The sequence below is a fragment of the Muntiacus reevesi genome, unplaced genomic scaffold (genome assembly GCF_963930625.1).
Source record: "Muntiacus reevesi unplaced genomic scaffold, mMunRee1.1 SCAFFOLD_123, whole genome shotgun sequence".
Lineage (NCBI taxonomy): Eukaryota > Metazoa > Chordata > Mammalia > Artiodactyla > Cervidae > Muntiacus > Muntiacus reevesi.
The window spans coordinates 212057-233971 of record NW_027077815.1 but is presented as its reverse complement, the minus strand read 5'-3'; the positions used below and the strand labels follow the sequence as shown (position 1 = coordinate 233971).

Genomic DNA, 21915 nt, shown 5'->3' with positions numbered 1-21915 from the left:
ACATACTTGGATTTTTGTCCTGGTCCATGCCTTGTTCATGGGCTTCTTGCCACTCCCAACAGGTTTCACAGTAAGCTCGTATCTGTTCCAAAAGATGAAGGACTCGGATTTCACGCCTGCCTCTCTTGTCATCAGGCTGTGAGTGAATGATGTTGTGGAGTGCTGCACTGGCCCTGGCCAGAGCCTCTTTACCGCCCCAGGAATTGCTCAACAACACAGAGTCTTTGTCATTGCCATGTAAAAGCTGGATGAGGAGAGGAAGACATCCAGACTGTCGCATGGATATACAGCTGTCTTGGGAGCTAGACATAGCTAGCAAAGTTCACGACATATCATCCTTATCATGAGTACCAAGCATTGACAACAATGAATACACCATTTCCACCTGTGGGCCAAATGAGTTTAGAAACAAAATTATGACTTTAATAGCCAGAAGCCAACACCAATGAAGTGATGAATGGGATATTAGCTGTAACTCAAACAAAAACAGAAACAAAAACAAAAATCTCTTTCCAGGATGAAGTAATGAGCGTTATTTCAAAATCCATATTGCTATAATCATTATCACCATCTTCTTTATGAGTAAATATTAGTAGTGGTAGTATATAGTCATAAGGAGACAGTAGGTTCTTGCATACCTAAACTGCTATTATCTGGATCAGTGGGTGAAAATCTGTTATCATAATGAAAGACAATCAACTGATTTTTCTCTTTCTCACATCTCCCCCACCCACCACACACACACATACCTACCAACACATACAGAGCAAGAAATGTGGTTTATCTAAAATTCTTTACACAATTAAAAATTTTACTTTTTAAAATCTACAACCATAATCAGTAAAGAGAAAATGTTTTTTAGCAATTACTATTTACTAAGTACTGGTTCTAAGCAATTGCTAACCGTCACCAGATTATAATATTGTTAAAATTATGATATCTCCCTTATACATGTAAAAGTATTTTGTCATAAAGGGATCATATAGGGATGATCCCTGATCATATAGAGATACAAAGTCAATATTCTTATTTAATTTTTTTTTAAGCAGCTGGTAAGCATCATTACTCCCTTCCTGTAAATTCCAAGAATTTACTCAGAAGCAGATCAGAAACAGGAAATAGCACCCAGTCATCCTGTCCTGTGATCAACCGCATTTTTTAAAAGCAAGAGCTACTGTGTGAAAGTTGAGGCTATTATAGAAATGCATCATATCTATAAATTAGTGGTTCCAAACCAGGGGCAACTTTAGCCACCTTGAGACTCTTCTGGTAATGTCCTACTATTTGCAAGTGAGCTGTGTGACACAAGCAAGTTACCAGAGTTCTCTGAGGTCCAGCTGTCTCAGCTGCCAAATGGAGTAATTTACCTAATAGGGTTTTCTTTGTGAAGATTAACTAAAGTCACACATGTATACAGGACAGTAGCTGGCATTCAAAAATGTAGTAAGGTCTTAATATTATCATGCAAAAATCACTCCAAAAGGAAATGGTATTCAAGCTGCCAGTTTTCAAGCAATAGTACTCTTATATATTAAAGGTTTTCTTTACAGTAAAAACTACTCATGTTGGACAGACTGGGGTGGAATTCTAATTTAATTACCATCTTTTTAGCTTTAGTATTCTCACTTAAAAGAGGGGCAAGAATAATACATTCAAAGGGTTTTGGAAAAGATCAGAGATAGTTTACGTACAAGTCTTAGCAGTTACTGGCATATTAGTGATCCCAGGTAGTAACTATTGTGAGTTACTAAAAGGATTAAGTTTTATATTAATAATATCACTGCTACTCTAAAATTCATTTCTTATATCGACATTAGTTATGTAATGCTTTTCCTCAGAGCCATTATATTACTAAAGTAAAGAAAGAGTATGTAGAATATGCTATGAAAACAAGGAAGTATTTAGATGTAATGGAAAATATACTGTTTAAAAAATAGTCCCCGTGCTCCAAATGTAGTGCTTCAAAGGAGGCAGACACAGACTGCATGGGCAGGCGCGAGGGCCCTGGGTCAGAAAACGCTCTGTAAAGAAGGAAAGCCCAAGAAGAGCTCTGCAGGCTGGCGAGGACCCTGAGGGTCACTGTGCAGCAGGGTGGGAAGTGGAGGGCTGCACCACTGCAGCCAGGGCAGCCAGGCAGAAAGTCATGGGGAGGGGAGAGCTCAGGGGGGCGAGCCAGCTGTGGGCTGCACCTCAGGATGCTTGCAGAGACCTGGCTGTCATTTCTTTAAGAGACTGCGATGATGGAAACAAAAGAATACTTAAGCCAAAATTAAAAGAAGCATGAAGAATGTTTTAGTAGAGCACTCAGAGTTCTAGCGACAAGACTCTATAATCCGTTACCTTGGTTCCCAGATGACTGGTCAGCCTTCAAGGAGCTTAATGTGTGCTACTAGAGCTCAAAACACTGGCTGTTTCATGATCTATTCGTGTACTTGACCCCTAGAAATTAAGCAAATTATAGACAGTATAATTTAGATTATAGATAAATATAGCTAGCTTCATGCTAAGATACTCCAAATGAACTGTCTTTAGGGTAAATAGCTAAATATACCATTAAAGTGTGAACATTTATAACTGCTCAAAATGAGTATTTTTATCTATAAACTTGAGTAGAATTTTAGAAAGACTGAAGGAGGAAAAAAAAAAAAACTGTTGTAAAAGACAAAGTACAATGTAGAAGAAACCAAACACTGAAGACATTCTAAGAGTAATATTCTTTCCCAAATCAAAAGGCATGAAACCATATTCAGCTAAATATACACTGGCTGGAAGAAAGCCCCATTGAGTGATGAAATGCTTCTCAAGGCCCACTAGACTTCACACTCCAGGATGTCTGGCTCTAGGTGAGTGACCACACCATCGTGGTCATCTGGGTCATGAAGGTCTTTTTTGTGCACTTCTTCTGTGTATTCTTGCCACCTCTTCTTAGCATCTTCTGCTTGTTATGTCCATACCATTTCTGTCCTTTCTTGGTGCAATGCTAGTCTGTAGGAATGTAAGTGAGTAAGACACCCCCACCCTCGCTGCATATGGAGCCTGGACAGGTTGCTCAACATGTAAACACACAGTGCCGTGACGAGCGCAGGTGTGCAGACAGGAGTGGCGGGCACTCAGCTCGGGATTGTAGAGTAAAGGGCTGTCTGACTGTGAACGACAGAGAGGTGTCTCCTTAAAAAAGAGGAGGGTCAGCCACACAGCAGCTCAGATGAGGCAGAGGCCCTAAGCACAGGTCACAAAGAATGTGTACGTGTGTGTGTGCCTGTGAGAGAGAGAGAGAGAGAGAGAGAGAGAGAGAGAAAGACACACACACACAGAGAAACTGACTCACTTGGAGATTAAGAGCTTCTTCTGATTGCAATAAGGAGGATGGAGTTGAGGGACCAAGACTCAAGATAAAGAGAGCAGGTGGGAGACTTTTAAGGAAATTTTGGCAAAGGGCTGCTTTTGATCTACAGGAGGAAATGAATGACTCCTTATGCTGAAGCAAGCATACTGTCTTTAAGGATATCTAAATACTTTGACTGTTTCTGGTAGTGAGGATGTAACACAACCCGTAAGGAGCCTTGTCTTCTAGAATTCACCACCTTGTGAACTACTCCTGTGGTTAAGTGTAGGCCAGATTTTGTGTAAGGCTTTTAGCGAACAGACTGCTATAGATATGATGAGAAGTCACTTTCAAGATAAGTTTACAAAAACTGTGGCTTCCATCCTGGACACCCTCTCTTGTTCTTCTCTGAGGGATTGCCAGATACTACACTATGAACTGCTCTTTGCAGAGGCCTTGGTGGCAAGAAATGATACCACTGGCCGACAGCCTGGACATCTCAGGCCTGCTAACAGTCATATGGTGAGTTTAGAAGCAGATCCTCCCATCATCAAATCTTGAAATGACTGTGGCCCCAGCCAACATGGCGACTGCAGCCTATGAGAGACCCTGAACCAGAGGCACTCAGCTAAGCTGCACCAGGATTCCTGACCTACAAAGACAATAAATGGTTGCTGATTTAAGCTGCTAAATTTGTCAGGCAGCAATAGATAACTAACATATTGTTTGAAACAGAAGAGAAACAAGAGGTTACATTACAAAGCAAGGAAAAACCCATGTCTACGATGAAACATGCTCTGACATTCATTTCAGTGTAGACATCAATCACCTTTAAGCTTCAGACTTAGTATCTTTCTATATAGATTCTTGATTTTGGGACACTCTCCACTCTGCTCTCCCAAACTCTCTAGCTAGAAACCTAGATGGATTTATTATAAGGAGATTCCAAGAGAACATTCCCATACCCATACTACCTATAAGCCAGAACTTGAGTCTTGAGAATCTTTCCTGGGCCTTTTTATTATGATTAAGTCTGCACCAACATCCTTCAGAGGGACCAGAGAAGCAGTAACCTGTAAGAAATGGTTATCGTTGTTCGGTCGCTAAGCCAAGTCTGACTCTCTGTGACCCCATGGACTGCAGCATGCCAAGCTGTCCTTCACTATCTCCTGGAGTTTACTCAAACTCATGTCCTTTGAGTTGGTGATGCCATCCAACAATCTCATCCTCCTTTGCCCCCTTCTCCTCTTGCGCTCAATCTTTCCCAGCATCAGGGTCTTTTTCAATGACTTGCCTCTTTGCATCAGGTGGCCAAAGTATTGGAGCTTCCGGATCAGTTCTTCCAATGAATATTCAGGGTTGATTTCATTTACTATTGACTGGTTTGATCTCCCTGTAGTCCATGGGACTCTCAAGAGTCCTCTCCAACACCACAGTTCAAAAGCATCAATTCTTCACTGCTCAGCCTTCTTTACAGTCCAAATCTCTCATCCGTATATGACTACTAGAAAAACCATAGCTTTGACTATATGAACCTTTGTCAGCAAAGTGACGCCTCTGCTTTTTAATATGCTGTCTAGGTTGGTCATAGCTTTTCACCCAAGGAGCAAGTGTCTTTTAATTTCATGGCTGCAGTCACCATTCGCAGTGATTCTGGAACCCAAGAAAATAACATCTGCCACTGTTCCCACTTTTCCCATCGACTTGCCATGAAATGATAAGACAGGATGCCATGATCTTCATTCTTTGAATGTTGAATTTTAAGCCAGCCTTTTCACTCTCCTCTTTCACCCTCATCAAGCGGTTCTTTAGTTCCTCTTCACTTTCAGCCATTAGAGTGGTATCATCTGCATATCTGAGGTTGCTGATATTCCTTCCAACAATCCTGATTCCAGCTTGTGAGTCTCCTAGCCTGGCATTTCTCATGATGTACTCTGCATATAAGTTAAATAAGCAGGGTGACAATATACAGCCTTGATGTACTCCTTTCTAGATTTTTAACCAGTCTGTTGTTTCATGTCTGGTTCTAACTGTTGCTTCTGACCTGCATCTCCTTTTCAACACACATTAGAATCAAGCACTTCTCTATCTTCTGGTCCTCCTTTATCCACCTTTCAATATCCACTGCCATCAGAGGCACTCAAATGTGTGCCGAGGGGCCCAAGAAGGACTATGCCTGGCAGTTCAATCAGTACAGCTGGGACACAGTCAATTTCAACTACACTTGCTGGGTACAAATCCCTCTTCTATTATCTACTTGCTCACTTTAGGAAGGGACTCAAAAAACAGTATTTTTCTGAGAAAACAAAACAAAACAAAGTGACTCTAAGAAGTTCACCATAAAGGTAGCAACAGTCTCCAACTCTCTGTGAAACTGTGTAAGAGGGAGAAGAAGCAAAAGAAGCAAGCACCCTCCTCACCTTGCCTTTTTTCATACAGATGGTACACGGAAGTGGCCCAACAGTAGATGAGAAGTTTCTCTTTATTAAAGTACTACAGCTAATTCTACAACCCTTAGTGAATTAATAAAGGTAGACATTAAGTATAAATGCTGTGAATATCACAAAAAGATGTTATGTGCTTTCTGGTGGAAGACCACTATGCTACCTATGAAAGTCTCAGGCATAGAATGAGGGCCTGAGACCAAATCTGATCACATTGCTAGACCCAATACCAATTTACAGGGAATACAGAAGACAGAGAGATAGGTCAAACTTCACCATGCAGATGTTCCTAGCAAAATTCAGACTATGGAAAACTTGAGAAGACAAATAACTTTGGTTATTCAATAAATATACAGCAAAAATCTAAGAGACAAAGAAGAAATCTATAGATTAAAAGAAACTTCAAAGACACACTAACCAATCTCTGTGCATGAACTTTATCTGGCCCTTGTGTCAAATAAATTTAAAAATTATGACATTTACGAAGCAACTGCAAATTTGAAATCTGATGCTACCGAGGAACTACTGTTAGTTTCTTTGGGAGTGTAATAATGGCATAATAGTTATGTATTCTAGGTGTCCTCTGGCTGCAGGACTGCTTTAGCAATTCTGGGCCTTTTGTAGTTCCATAGAAATTTTAGTATTATTTGTTCTAGTTCTGTGAAAAATGTCATAGGCATCTTGACAGGAATTGCATTAAATCTGCAGAGTGCTTTGGGACTTCGGACAATACTACCAAGCTACAGTAATCAAAACAGCATGGCATTTGTACAGAAACATGACAGATAGACACACAGACCAAAAGAACAGGATAGAGAACCCAGAAGTAAACCCACATACCTACAGTCAGTTAATCCTTGACAAAGGAGATAAGAACACACAACGGAGAAGAGACGGTCTTTTCAGCCAGTGACACTAGGAAAGCTGGACAGCTACATGTAAATCAGTGAAGTCAGCACACACCCTCACACCATAAACAAACAAGCCCCCAAAATCCCTCAAATTGTTTTAAAGACATAAGTATAAGACATGATACCATAAAACTTCTGGAAGAAAACATAGGCAAAATAGTCTCATAGTCTCAAATTATAGCAATATTTTCTTAGATCAGTCTCCCAAGGGAAAACAAATAAAAGCAAAAATAAATAAACGGGACCTAGTCAAACTTAAAAGATTTTTTTCCAGTAAAGAAAACTATCAACAAAACAGAAACACAGCCTACAGACTGGGAGAAAATATTTGATTGACAGTCAATATCCAAAATGTACAAACAGCTCATACAACTCAGTATCAAAAAAATAAAAATAAAAAATAAAAGCAACAAAAATCAAAGGATGGACAGAAGACCTAAACAGACATTCCTTCAAAAGGCATACAGATAGCCAACAAATCATGAAAAGATGCTCAACATCACTGATTACTGAGAAATTCAAATTAAAAATGGCCACCATCAAAGCAAAAAGTCTGGAGAGCATGTGGAGAAAAGGAAATCCTTCTACACTGTTCGTGGGAATATAAATTGGTACAGCCACAATGAAAACCGGTATGGAGGTTTCTTAAAAAACTAAAAATAGAGTTACCACATGATCCAGCAATCTCACTCCTGGGCATAAATCCAAAAAGGATGAAAACTCTAATCTGAAAAGATAAATGCACCCAAATGTTCACAGCAACACTATTTATATTAACCAAGACATGGAAAGAACCCAAGTACCCATCAACAGATGATGGTTTTAAGAAGATACAATGGTTTAAGAAGTCACAAAAAAGAATGAAATACTGCCACTTGCAGCACCATGGATGGAGCTAGAGAATGCCATACTAAGTGAGGGAGTCAGACAAAGACAGACATTATATGAGATCACTTATATGTACAGTCTAAAAAATAATACAACTATATCTACACACAAAACAGAAATAGACTCACAGACACAGAAAACAAACTTACGGTTACCACAGATGACAGAGAAGGACAAATTAAAGGTATGGGATCAACAGATATAAATAATCCAAAAAATATGTATATGTTACTGAATCACTTTGCTGTAGAGCTAAAACTAACACAATAATGTAAATCAACTGTATTTTCAATTTAAAAGAAAGTATTCTTAGACACAGAAAACAAACTTATAGTTATTAAAGGGGAAATGGGAGGAGGGATAAATTAGGAGTATGGGATTAACAGATACATACACTTTGATATATATAAAATAAACAAGGATTTACTTTATAGTATGTGCATGTGTGCATGCTAAGTCGCTTCAGTCACATCCAACTCTTTGTGACCCTATGGACCATAGCCCGCCAGGCTCCTCTGTCCGTGGGATTCTCTAAGCAACAACACTGAAGTGGGTTGCCATGCCCTCGAGATCTACCCAACCCAGGGATCAAACCCGCAGCTCTTTTGTCTCCTGCACTGGCAGGCAAGTTCTTTACCACTAGCACCACCTGGGAAGCCCTAGGGAATTTTATTCAATATCTTGTAATAACCTAAAACGGAAAAGAATTGGAAAAATACAATATAACTGAATCACTTTGCTGTATACCTGAAACTAACAATGTTAGGAATCAACTACATTTCAATTAAAAAAATGTTATATTCTGTAAATACACAGTGAAGTATTTAATATTTAAGCAAAAAATGATGATGTCTGGGATCTTTTCCAAAAATAAAATCAGAGGACAAAGTATATAGGGTACCTGCAGATTACTCTATTACTCTGTTTGCCTCTGTATATATTTGAAATTTTCCATAATAACAGGCTTAAAAACATATTATTGGCAGTGGAAAAGGTTCTCCTACCATTTCATCTCTTTCCCAGTCTTGTTTGAACTTCATCACTACTTACCGGTTGTCTCACTAGAGATCTGGTTCTAAACATTAAATGGAAAAGCTGAGATCGATTCATAAATGAATTACACATAAAGTTATATACTAAGCAAGTAGGGATCTAGCCCATATAATTTATTTCTAGCTTTCTCTTTTCATTTAACATTCAAGGGAGATTAATCACAGATCAAAAATCCCTCTTTCTAGAAGGGATGTTAGTTATCCCTTCCAACCTACATATATTCATTGCTATTATCTACTATTTATTTATCAGGGACTGTGGGGATATAAAAATGAATAAAACTGGAAAGAATCTTTGTCTTTCTGGAGCTTACAATTTAGTAGGGAGAACAGAAATAACCACATAAATAAATATAAAACTGCAAATGTGGTCTTCAAGGTGAGAAGAACAAGCGAGGACAGCCTGTAATGGGATGTGAACAGTTCAAGCCTCTTGAGAGAAATCACGCTAAAGTTCAGACACACACAAACTGCTGTTAACTGAGTGAAGTGGGATGAGAAGGCACAAGAGGGAACGGGCAGATGGTGTGCAGGCTGCAGCAGAGGAAGCCGTCAAGGGGAAGTCCTGAAGGGCCAGCGTGGCAGGCGTGCTGAGAGCAAAGGGTGACAGACCGCTGGCAAGTTTAGGCAGGAGCCAGGTTATACAGGTCGTAGTAAGGCTTGTCTTTTTCTGAGAATCAATGGATGCCAACAAAGGATTTTACCAAGAGGGTGATTTACTCGTGAAAGATCATTCTGGCAGAGTGGCTGTGGGCAGGAAACCAGGTGAGGTACAATGAACTTCCTTCCCCAAGGGCACTAGGGCAGGAGCTTGATGGATCATATTACTGTGATTCTGAGAAAGTCAAAGAGATTATTTTCAGTTTTGTTAGTGTCAACTGTTTTGTCTCTGGAGCAAATAACAAAAGAAATGAACAAACCCCAAGAGTCTGACAGGTAAAGGGATTTTGGCATAACTGGATCACAGTCTCACAGACACACCTCTTATCTACATTAAGATCTGGACGTAGCTGTAGCGTCATTAATGTGATTTTGGTTTTTGTCTTGTAAGTTTGTTATGATTTTATCGCACACTAAAGTCTTACATTTTTAAATGAAGCCTATGGTTCTTTTATGGTTTCCTACTCACTTCATGATTATAAAACCTCTATGCTCATTTCCTTAACTTTTAATATTTCTAACAGTTTTCATTTGGGGGACTTCCCTGGTGATTCAGTGATTAAGAATCTGCCTTCTAATGCAGGGGATGCGAGTTTGACCCCTGGTCTGGGAACTAAGATCCCACATACTGCAAGGCAACTAAGTCCGAGGGCCACGACTTCTGGGCCTGCACGGCGTAACAGAAGATCCCGCATGCCACGACTAAGACACAACATAGGTAAATAAGTAAACTGTTTTTTAAAGTTTTCATCTTTGACATTAAATCTAATATATTCAGAGTTAAATTCTGATATAAGAAATGAGATAAGAATTCAATTAAAAAAATAAATATTGAGCTTATTGGCTAGGTGAGGCTTTAAAGGATATAATAATTGAAATATGACCCCAAAGTATAAATAGTGGGTCTTAATCCTAAAGCAAAAAAAAAAAGATTTTTGTCAAGAAGACAGAACTTCTTTCTACATATGTGTAGGAACACATGATAATCCCAGAGAACTCCCTAAGTAGTAGACAAGGAACCCAAATGTACTATTGGAATATAATTTTTTTTGCCCTAATTCACCATCTGTAGAGTATTATCCAGTACAATGTGGACCAGTAATATTAAAATGAAGTATATTTTTGTTTAAATGTGGTAAATTTAAATATTTAAATTAAGTATGAGACATTTTAAGCTTTAAATTTTAATGAACTAATAGAACAAATAAATAGTATCATTAAAAGTAATCTATAGGCACTAAAGGAATATTTTATATCAACAGTAAGAAAATTTCCTTAAAATCAACTTAGTTGAAACTGTATTTTAAAAAATCATTCATTTAAAACATAAAATATTGCTTGAAAAAATGTGGAGAATACAGAACACTCCAAAGAAAAATACTCATTAGGATACATTCCAATCAAACTCTAATAGAAAACTGATGGCAGCACAACAAGATAATGTTCTACATTTTAAAAAATTGTCTTCCATAATTTTCCTAAAGATGATAATAGTAAATATGACTAGGGTATTTATTTACTTTTATTTTAATGGGCATTAGAATTGTTTATTTAAATGCTAGGTTTCTATAATCCTGGAATACAACTGAAGATGAAAATATTAACTCTTTATGATTTTTTTAAAAAACACAAAAATATCTTAGAATGCCACAGAGAAAGAGCAAATCTATTCAATGCAAGCAGTAATAACTAGGTCAAATCACATATGACCAAAATGCAGCTTAGTATTTATTTTTCAAAGAAACTCTACTCACATTAATCATTTTAGGCTAAAACAGAGACACATACTTTAGAGCTATAAAATATACTTGGAAATTTGAAAATAGTTAAATATAATAAAGAAAAATGACATAGCATTTTAGTACTGAATTCTTCTGGAGATATCCATTTAGGAAGGAAACAGGTCATGTGAGAATCATCTCACTCAGTATTTCTTTTAAAATATTTAAATAGTTAACTAGAAAAGAAATTAATAAAATAATCTATTTACCTGACTGCTACCCGCAGTTGCCATGTTGATTTCTGCCACTCCTTGACCTTCATTCTGCCGTTCGGCTTCATGTGAGCCAGCTTCATGCTTGCTCTGAGATGACCTCTGTTAATATGGAGTTAACATCAATACATACAAAAACGGTGCATGCTTTCTCAGCCCACAGCTTTCCTTCTTTCTTGCTCTAAAGCTCTGAAGGCCTCAATGACACAGGTTCACAAAAGCACGGAGCTGCACTCCATAGCCTCCAGCGGGCTGTCAGCTGCCTGTCTCGGTCACAGCAAAGTGAAGTGTGTCCCTCGAACACTAGGGCTGCACAAGACAAAGGGTTTTCTGAGACCCACAGAAACACCATCCTCCACCAGCTGTGCTCACATCACTATCGGGGACATAACCCAACTAGAGCAAATAACTGTCTTTTCCGCAAGGTCACATGGTTCTGGTATTTAATAGAGCTGCAAATATAGCAGTTACTATAGCTTATAAATACCTTCTATGTAAGTATATTTATACTTACACACACATCTACTTTTATATACATCTGCTAATAAAAGTAATATGAAACCAACAGATAAGCTCTTAGATTCTAATATGAATAAAACCAAAACCTTTTCTAATGTAACCACCATCTGTTAGGTAAAGTGAAAGGGCAAGATTATATCCAGTAAAAGCAGTAATTTCAAGACAGATTATATCTAGTACAAAGCAGTCACTTTGAAAACTATCACCACAGAATCAAAGAAAGAAAATAATCAAGTATCTTTTATAGAAACAATTACCAGTGTGCCTCCTCTAGGAACATTATAGGCAAAATTAAAAATTACACATCAAAAATTGTGACATAATAATGGAAAACTATGTTACAAAATGGCTTCCACTGGAATTTATTTAAACATAAAGCTTTCCTAGACCATTTAAAATGTGACTTTAAAATAATTTACATATACTATTTCCATCAATAAACAAGTGTAAGTCATACATAGGCAAAAGAGAAGTAGTCCCAATAATTCAGAAACAAGAAAAAACAGTACCTTGGGAAAGTGATACCATAAAATTCAACAAAATCATCTAAAGCAGAGAATACAAAGTCAGTGAAGAGAAAAAATGAATCAACGAGCACTAAATCTACAAAGATTTGACACTGACATCACTGAAGATGTCAATATAAAAGTAATTATTGAGTATGTGCTATGTCAGTTACTTGCAATAGGGCTGGAGAACACAGTACTGACAAACCCAGGCATCGTTCAACGCACTCTTCCAGATTTAGTCTAGTCAGGGATGCTATCAAATAATGAAAGAAACAACAGTAAAGTTAAACACTTCGACAAGCACTCTGAAAAAAGAGCACAAGTTGCTTATAAGGATATATAACAGAGGGACATCAGACATTGTGGGAGTCGGGGGAAGTGCTCTCTTAGGAAGTATTGTTTGGACTGAGATCTAAAATATAAACAGGAGTTCTAGGAAACGGGATATGGCAGAGGATGAAGGAAACAGAGACCACATGCAAAAATTTAGGGAAATAGAGACCATATGCAAAGGAGCTGTGATGGGAGAAACGTGGTTTGCTCTAGGATATCAAAGAATTACAGTGTGAAGAGTAGAACAGAGAGATGGTTAAAAAAAGGAACTTAATGATTTTGTTGAATTTTAGTGTGATTCTCAGATGGCACTCATGCCCCCACATAACCAATACTCTAAAGGAAAAAGGTGCATGTATTCTGATCGTTTAAACTCAAATTTTGAATGGTCTAAGAAGATGGGAAACACAAGAGATCAACTTGCAGACTAAATATTAAAGTAAGTGGGAGATGACAGTCCTTTACACCCAGGGAAGCACTGATGCTTGGAGACAGAGGTCAACCTGAAGGACTGCACGACAGACTGGATACAGTGAGTGGAAGAAGAGATCTGGGGTCACAAACTACTCTTCTGTTTCTTAGCTCACACAGCTGAATAATGGTGGTACCATTCATGGAGACAGATAATACTAAAGGAGAAGGAGGATTTGGAGGATGTGGGGGTCACAAGGAGGACTTAGGAGGAGACCATCATTAGTTGTGCTTTGGTTACGTTGGATTTAAAATGCCTTTAAGACAATTCACCCACTTTAAGTGTACAACTCAATGACATTGAATAAACTTACCAAGAATCACTATATTTCAGTTTTAGACCATTTTCATCATTCTAAAAAGATCCTTCATGCTCATTTACAGGTAATCCCCATTCCCACTCACAGCTCCAAGTAACTATGACTCTGCTCTGTAAACTCGTCTTTTCTGTACGTTTATTGTAAATGGAATATACGGACTTACATGTCTAGCTACTTTTACTCAGTATAATGTTCTTGAGGTTCACCTCAGTTATAGTGTGTGTCAACAATTTGTTCCTTTTAATTGCCGAGTAGTATTACATTGTAACGGTATACATTTTATTTATTGATTTACCAGTTGATACACTTTTGCATTTTTCTACTTTTGGGCTACTGTGAATAATACTTCCATGAATATTCAAATTAAAGTCTCTGTGTGGACATATGTGCTCATTTCTCTTAGATAGCTAGAAGTGGAATTGCTGGGTCATATGGTAACTATACCTTTAATACTTTAGATAACTGCCAAACTTTTCCAAGTGGCTGAACCATTTTACATTCCCATCAGCAACATATGACAGCTTCTATTTATCCACATCCGTACCAATGCTTATTGTTTTCCTCATGATTACAGCCATCCTAGTGAGTATAGAGTGATATAGCATTGTGGTTTTCACTTGACTTCCTTAACATCCAATGATGTCGAGCCTATTTTCATGTGCTTATTAGCCATTCCTATGAATTTTTCTGGTGAAATGTGTATTCAAATCTTTAGCCCATTTGTAAGTTGGGTTGTCTCTTTATTAATGAGTTATAAGAGTACTCTGCATGGGATTTTAAAAACTATTTCTCATTGGCTATTTTCTAGAGACTATTAAATCATGCCACAATTTTCCTTATAGCTCCCATCTTTTGGGGCCCCTCCCCCCCCAAATGGTATACATTTGTCAGTAAATAACCTATAGAATACAAAAGAAAGTGGTAGGACTGGTTGCCTCATGTACCCTCTTGGAACTTCTGAGATTTGAATCAAGTGCAATAGTTATATCATCTGAGTTATATCCTGCATCTAGATCTTAAACCAGAATTGTTAGCAGGTAGGGCAAAGATAGTGTTATAAGATGCTTCATGGTGGAGAAATTATTTGGCAGACATCTTTTCTTCTCAGTACTGTATGTGAACTAATTTATGAGTATCTGATCCCCAGTTTTCTCCATTTTCTAGCTTCTCCTTCTGATAGTAATAAAGAAACAGCAAACAGTAAAATTAAAAACCTTTCTTTCTTAAATAAGACATGATACCTTCTTTTAGTTTATATTCACTGAATAAATGTAACGACTTAAGGCTATGAAAAATATGGCCATTTTTATAACAAAAAGAAACAAGAATAGACTAGGTTATGGTGGTAGACAGTTGGTCCCAAATCCAATGATATAAATGAAATCTTGAACAGATAAAAAAACACAAACAAGCCCCCAACCTGCAATAAACTTATAATTGTACTGATAATGAGAACTATTATTAACAAATGACAATTTTTCTTAGGAATTTCTAGAGGCCAGAATGTTGGTAACGTTTGGAAATGTACTGACAGTGAGTATATTATACCAGGCAAATGATGACCAAAAGAAGCCCCGTGCAGCAATACTAACAGCAAAGAAGGCTATTTAACACACATGAAAGAGTCAATCAAGTAGAAAAAATAAGTGTAAATATTGATTTAGAAATTAAAAAAAAAAACAACCCTGTTGATGCAGCCAAACAGTAAAAATCATAATACAAGAAAGATGGTGAATAAAAGCTAACTATAACTAAAGAAGCTAGAAAAACAACAGCAAACACTCAAAGCAGAAAAAATATATATAAAAAGAAAATATAAATGCAGTGCTGCTCAATAAAAAACAAAAGTTGCCTCTCTAAAAACAGTTTTAAAAATAGAGTATAGTAATTTTGATCAAGGGGAAAAAAAAACAAAACACCACAGATAAACTACCCTGGAAACCCAAAGGGGCCATAATAACCAGAATGCCACATACAGCAATGCCAATGACATTGAAAAAGGAGTAAAGAGATAGTTTTGTTTTATTTTGGAAAGAAAAAAACAGTACTGAAGAGTTAATATTGCAAAAAGGACACAGTCTGTATATTACAAATATTTGGTTCATACTGACTTAAAACATCCAGATTAAACTACTTTTAGCAATATGACTATTACACTGAACTTGACTACTTAGCAAGTACATGTTTCTACATATTTCAAATTCAAATGTACTGAAGCCAAAGCTTCTAAGAGATTTAAAAAGCAAGGCATGCATGACCAGAGTCTTAAAAGACACTGTTTTCAAAATTATACTTTTTGACATTAGAATTAGTTGTCTTCTCTGTGTGTAAATGGGCTTGCACTAAGTTTCTGCCTCCAAACAGAACTGTTCATTATCCGGTCAGATTCTCGGGGCTGGCAGTAAGTGTTGTTGCTGTGGTTTACTTGCCAAGTCATGCCCGACTCTTTTGCAACCCCATGGACGGTAGTCCACCAGGTGTCTCTTTCTACTGGATTTACTAGGGAAGACTACTGGGGTGGGTTGCCATTTCGTTCTCCAGGGAATCTTCCCGACCCAGTGATAGAACCTGCGTCTCCTGGGCTGGCAGGCGGATTCTTTACCATCGAGCTACTTGGGAAGCATGCTGGTGATGAAAGGACACGTCAGATTTGTTTCGCATACAAAAGTTTTCTCTCACTCTAAAAGCTGTGCAGCTACTATAAAAACATTACAAAACTGGCCAAACTAAGAAAACAAGGAGGTATTAGCAGTGGTTACCTGCCTTTTCATATTATTTCTGAAAGACTGTTTGTGCATATTAAAAAATGGGATCAAAGTGTACATACTATTTTGTATCTCATAAACATTTTAAAATATCAACAAGCACTTCATCATGTTTTTAGTAATTACAGTTAGAAAAAAGCACTAGGTTGATATTTCATTCTTTGCATTCTCTTCTTTTTTCCTGTATGATCTGGAATGTGAGTCTCAATCTGGCTGCATATTAGAAACTTTGCATTGGTATATCCCCAAATACTGAGCCAATTTTTCCTAGCAACAATTCTGTATTGTTCAATGAGGACTTTTATTCAACACTTTTTGCTCTTATTGCAGAGAGACAGGTCATCCTGTAGTTGACTTAAGAAGAAATACTTTATTTTCTCTGAGCCTCCCACATGCTATTTTTCCTTATTCAGCAATAGTTCATTTAAGTTCCATGTAGGTTTTCTTTCTATTTACCCATAAACAAAGTGACAAGTGCCCAAATTCAGGGGCTATAAACAGATAGCTGAAGGGATGGTTTTTTATACCCCATCCTTCTGTGTAGTGATCAAAACCAAATTTCAGCTGAAGAGCTGACAAATATGGTTTTAACCCCCTTTTTAATCCTCATTTCCAGAAGTACCTAGTGTAACCAACTCTGGAAACTTTCAGGACTCCACAGTGTAAAATGAGTTGCTTTGTGACCTCCTACTGCTCACTCTGGGGTCAGCTCTCTACCATAATCTAGAAGAATTATTTGTTTATCTGCTTTGCAGTTCTCCAAATTTTATTGTCACCTTCCCTGGTATTTGTGCTTTTTCATTTTACCCTTTTACTGTCATTTTAATGAAGTTTGTAAAGTAAGCACAGATAAATGTATATGATCAACTTTTACTATGGATTACACAAGGAGATAGCTTATTTACAAACTGTTAGTAGCCAAATTATATGTAAACAGATAACTGAAGTAAGGTATCTATTTATGGCTCTATAAGCTTTAATTGCATAAAAGTTATGAAGAAATCATACTAGTATAGATTTTTGAAATCTATACTTAATTTAATGAAAAAGCTTATCAAGTGTCTCAATTCTCTAGAGCATCTATTTCAATGACGCCATGCTAATTATACATATTTTCTTTTCTTAGAACAACCACCTATCATTATAACTACAAACAAAAGAGACAATTCACTAACCTTCGGTTGCTTGGGACTGTAAAAGCTGTCGTATACGAAGTATGTCCTTTTCTATTTGTTGAATTCTGGTTATTCTTCGCTAAAATAAAATAAGTAACCAAGTTAGATCTATTTTTATTAAAAAAAAACATTAGTTTTTAATATTAATTTAACATTAACCATTCTATGGTTACCATTTAAAAGTAGGATTATATCAAATCATTCTTTTTTCTATGCCAAGTCATTCTTATGTGAGAATTAGATACATATACATATACATATTCATATACTGAGGACATCAGTGCATCAGTTCAACTTTTTAACATATCTAACTTTATAAAACAGATCCCTAAATTTAGGAAAACTGCACAAATGCAAGTTATGTATCTACTTGGACCATAAAGAAAGGTGAGGGCTGAAGAACTGATGCTTCTGAACTGTGGTGTTGGAGAAGACTCTTGAGAGTCCAGTGGACCGCAAGGAGATCCAACCAGCCCATCCTAAAGTCCTGAATATTCACTGGAAGGACTAATGCTGAAACTGAAGCTCCAATACTGTGGCCACCTGATGCGAAGAGCCAACTCACTGGAAAAGATCTTGATGCTGAGAAACATTGAAGGCAGAAGGAGAAGGGGACAACAGAGGATAAGATGGTTAGATGGTATCATGGATTTCAATGGACATGAGTTTGAGCAAACTCAGGGAGACAGTGAAGGACAGGAAAGCCTGGCAATGCTGCAGTTCACAGAGTAGCAAAGACCTGGACATGACTGAGCAACTGAACAACACATGATACATAACAGTGTGAAACTGGTATATAAAAGCTGTTCTCAAAAACTTTCAAAAAGAAAATTACATCTGAATTTAAACTTTTATATTAATTCAGATGTCAGTACAGTATAATGAGTTTATGTAAAGTATGGCATCCTGTAAAGAGAAAGAGCATCTGATTTTTTTTTAAGAAGCACCAGTACGTAAACAATAAGAACAATCTTCCCTAAAGTTATTCCTATTACAGGTCAGCAGTACCTTTCAGAGTTAGCTTTCCCAAATACTTCAGCTAAACATTACTCCAAACACTAAAGATCACAATGATGGTAGGAGTTATTGCTTCCCCCATATACTGAGATCTTCAAGTGAACACAAAGCAGTAACTACAGATCAAACAATGTGGAAGTGAAAAATGTGGGAAATGTTTTAAAAATAAGTACTGCCAATATTTTATCATCAACTGCCAGAATTCCATAGTTGACACTGTAACATTGGTATAAGAAACTCTATTGTAAGAGTAATTGTTTCAATGAGGAAAAAGTGTCAGAAAATAGATGGAGTGATTTGCAAACTTTTTATGATTATGCACCCATCAATGAAAGATTTTTGAGCATGTATACTTCAATAGATAATTAAAGTATTATAACGAATAGCTTTAAGTATATACAGCTAAAAAGCTTACATACAAAACTTACCCTTGAATCATACATAGTTTTGTTTAAATACAATGTCCTTATGATTTTATTGCCATAGTAGGAATCATTATTGTTGCTGTTTTTTGGAAAAGTTCAAAACAGATGTGCTCACCAAAAAAGAAAACTTCCTCTCTCAGTCCCTCAGTTGTATCACTACAACTATGCTAATTCTCTATCACAATTCTGAAAATAGTGAACTTAAGGTAAATAATCACACTCCTCTCTCACGCTAGTAAAGTAATGCTCAAAATTCTCCAAGCCAGGCTTCAGTAATACATAAACTGTGAACTTCCAGATGTTCCAGCTGGTTTCAGAAAAGGCAGAGGAACCAGAGATCAACCTGCCAACATCCGCTGGAACATCGAGAAAGCAAGAGAGTTCCAGAAAAACATCTATTTCTGCTTTATTGACTATGCCAAAGCCTCTGACCGTGTGGATCACAAAAAACTGTGGAAAATTCTGAAACAGATGGTCACACCAGGCCACCTGACCCACCTCTTGAGAAACCTATATGTAGGTCAGGAAACAACAGTTAGAACTGAACATGGAACAACAGACTGGCTCCAAATAGGAAAAGGAGTACATCAAGGCTGTATATTGTCACTGTGCTTATTTAACTTATATGAAGAGTACATCATGAGAAATGCTGGGCTTGAAGAATCACAAGCGGGAATCCAGATTGCTGGGAGAAATATCAATAACCTCAGACACGGAGATGACACCACCCTTACGGCAGAAAGTGAAGAACTAAAGAGCCTCTTGATGAAAGTGGAAGAGGAGAGTGAAAAAGTTGGCTTAAAGCTCAACATTCAGAAAACTAAGATCATGGCATCTGGTCCCATTACTTCATGGCAAATAGATGGGGAAACAGTGAAAACAGTGGCTGACTTTATTTTCCTGGGCTCCAAAATCACTGCAGATGGTGATTGCAGCCATGAAATTAAAAGACGCTCACTCCTTGGAAGGAAAGTTATGACCAACCTAGATAGCATATTAAAAAGCAGAGACATTACTTTGTCAACAAAGGTCCGTCTAGTCAAGCTTATGGTTTTTCCAGTGGTCGTGTATGGATGTGAGAGTTGAACTGTGAAGAAAGCTGAGCACCGAAGAATTGATGCTTTTGAACTGTGGTACTGGAGCAGACTCGAGAGTCCCTTGGACTGCAAGGAGATCCAACCAGTCCATCCTAAAGGAGATCAGTCCTGAATATTCATTGAAGGACTGATGCTGAAGCTGAAACTCCAATACTTTTGCCACCTCATGCGAAGAGTTGACTCACTGGAAAAGACCCTGATGTTGGGAGGAATTGGGGGCAGGAGGAGAAGGGGATGACAGAGGATGAGATGGCTGGATGGCATCACCGACTCGCTGGACATGAATGTGGGTAAACTCCGGGAGCTGGTGATGGACAGGAAGGCCTGGTGATCTGTGATTCATGGGGTCGCAAAGAGTTGGACATGACTGAGCGACTGAACTGAACTGAAGGTAAATAATATTTTCTATTTAAGACATTTTACCATGTCCAATTTTCACCATGAAAACATGCTGAAGAAGAAATACTTTTAGTAGCTCTCTAAAGATTCTGCAGAGATGAGTGATTACTTCTACATCAGACACCAAATACATCCTGGCATTACAGAAACAACAAAACTATCTACACTTATTAGTTTCATAATATTTCATTGTTTTCCTCTCTCTATATAACCAGCTCCCCCTCACCAATAAAGTCCCAAGTCAAAATTTTTAATATTTAGAGGGTGAAAACAGGAAAATATACCTAACATTCCTCTTCACAGAACTGTATTTCTGTATTGCTATTAGGTCACTAGACCCTGTAATCAAGTCTGCACCTTGATGACTGCTTCCACAATAACATTTGTGCTTTCGTTACTCAACATAAAATGGAAGAAGTCAGTAGCACTTCTTTCCATTCTCTGTATGACAATCTTGAATATTTATGAAATTAAATAAAATGCAACATGCTTAATTGTTCAGGCATATAGACATGGTATGACTTTTGAAAAACTGATATAAAAATTATTTAGTAATATAGTTTGATATATATATTGAAGTACCATGTAGAATCAAACCCCATACTCGCCAGAGACACTCAGAGGGCTCAAACAAACTTTATGTGCACCAGGACCCAGAGACTCCACAGAGACGGAGACAGAACTGTGTTTGGGTGTCTCCTGTGAACATGTGGGTCAGCAGTGGACTGCTGCAGAGGCAGGGGCTCTGAGTACAGTAGACCTGAGTATGGCATAAGCTGTCTCAGAGGAGGTCACCATTAACCCAACATAGAGCTGCCAGAACTCACACAGGACTGGGGAAACAGACTCTGGGAGGGCACAAATAGAACCTCGTGTGCACTAGGACCCAGGAGAAAGGAGCAGTGACCCCACAAGAGACTGACCCAGACTTGCCCATGAGTGTCCAGGAGTCTCTGGCAGAGGCAGGGGTCGGCGGTGGCCTGCTGCAGGGTCAGGGGCACTGGATGTAGCAGTGCAGGCATGTGACCTTTTGAGCGAGGTCGCCATTATCTTCACTACCTCCACCATACTTTGGCCTCAGATAAATAACAGGGAGGGAACATAGCCCTGCCCTTCAACAGAGGATTGGATTAAAGGTTCACAGAGCATGGCCCCGCCAAACAGAACAAGACCCAGTTTCCCCCTCAGTCAGTCTCTCCCATCAGGAAGCTTCATAAGCCTCTTATCCTGATCCATCAGAGGGCAAACAGACTCAAAACCACAATCACAGAAAACTAACCAAACTGATCACATGGACCACAGCCTTGTCTAACTCAATCTAACTATGAGCATGCCTTGTAGGGTCAACCAAGATGGATGGGTCATGGTGGAGAGTTCTGACAAAACATGGCCCATTGGAGAAGGGAAAGGCAAACCACTTCACTATTCTTGCCTTGAGAACCCCAACAACAACATGAAAATGCAAAAAGACAGGGCACTGAAAGATGCACTCCCTGGGTTGGTAGGTGCCCACTACGCTCCTGGAAATAACTCCACAAAGACTGACGAGATGGAGCCAAGCAAAAACAACATTCAGTTGTGGATGTGATGGTGACGGAAGCAAAGTCCAATG

The 21915-nt window shown here is 38.0% G+C and overlaps 1 long non-coding RNA gene across 2 annotated transcripts; it reads right to left on the bottom strand.

Annotated features, from left to right (window-relative positions):
* Positions 1-42: 42 nt before the first annotated feature.
* LOC136155167 (uncharacterized) lies at positions 43-11685 on the bottom strand. 2 transcript variants are annotated; one of them, XR_010660698.1, is made up of 4 exons: positions 11271-11685; positions 9341-9455; positions 2341-2439; positions 43-82 (listed from the first exon to the last, which is right to left on the bottom strand). It is a non-coding gene; the product is annotated as an uncharacterized lncRNA (long non-coding RNA). The 2 variants fall into 2 exon arrangements; XR_010660699.1 differs by lacking the exon at positions 9341-9455 and having other exon boundaries at positions 55-82.
* Between the last annotated feature and the right edge of the window lie 10230 nt (positions 11686-21915).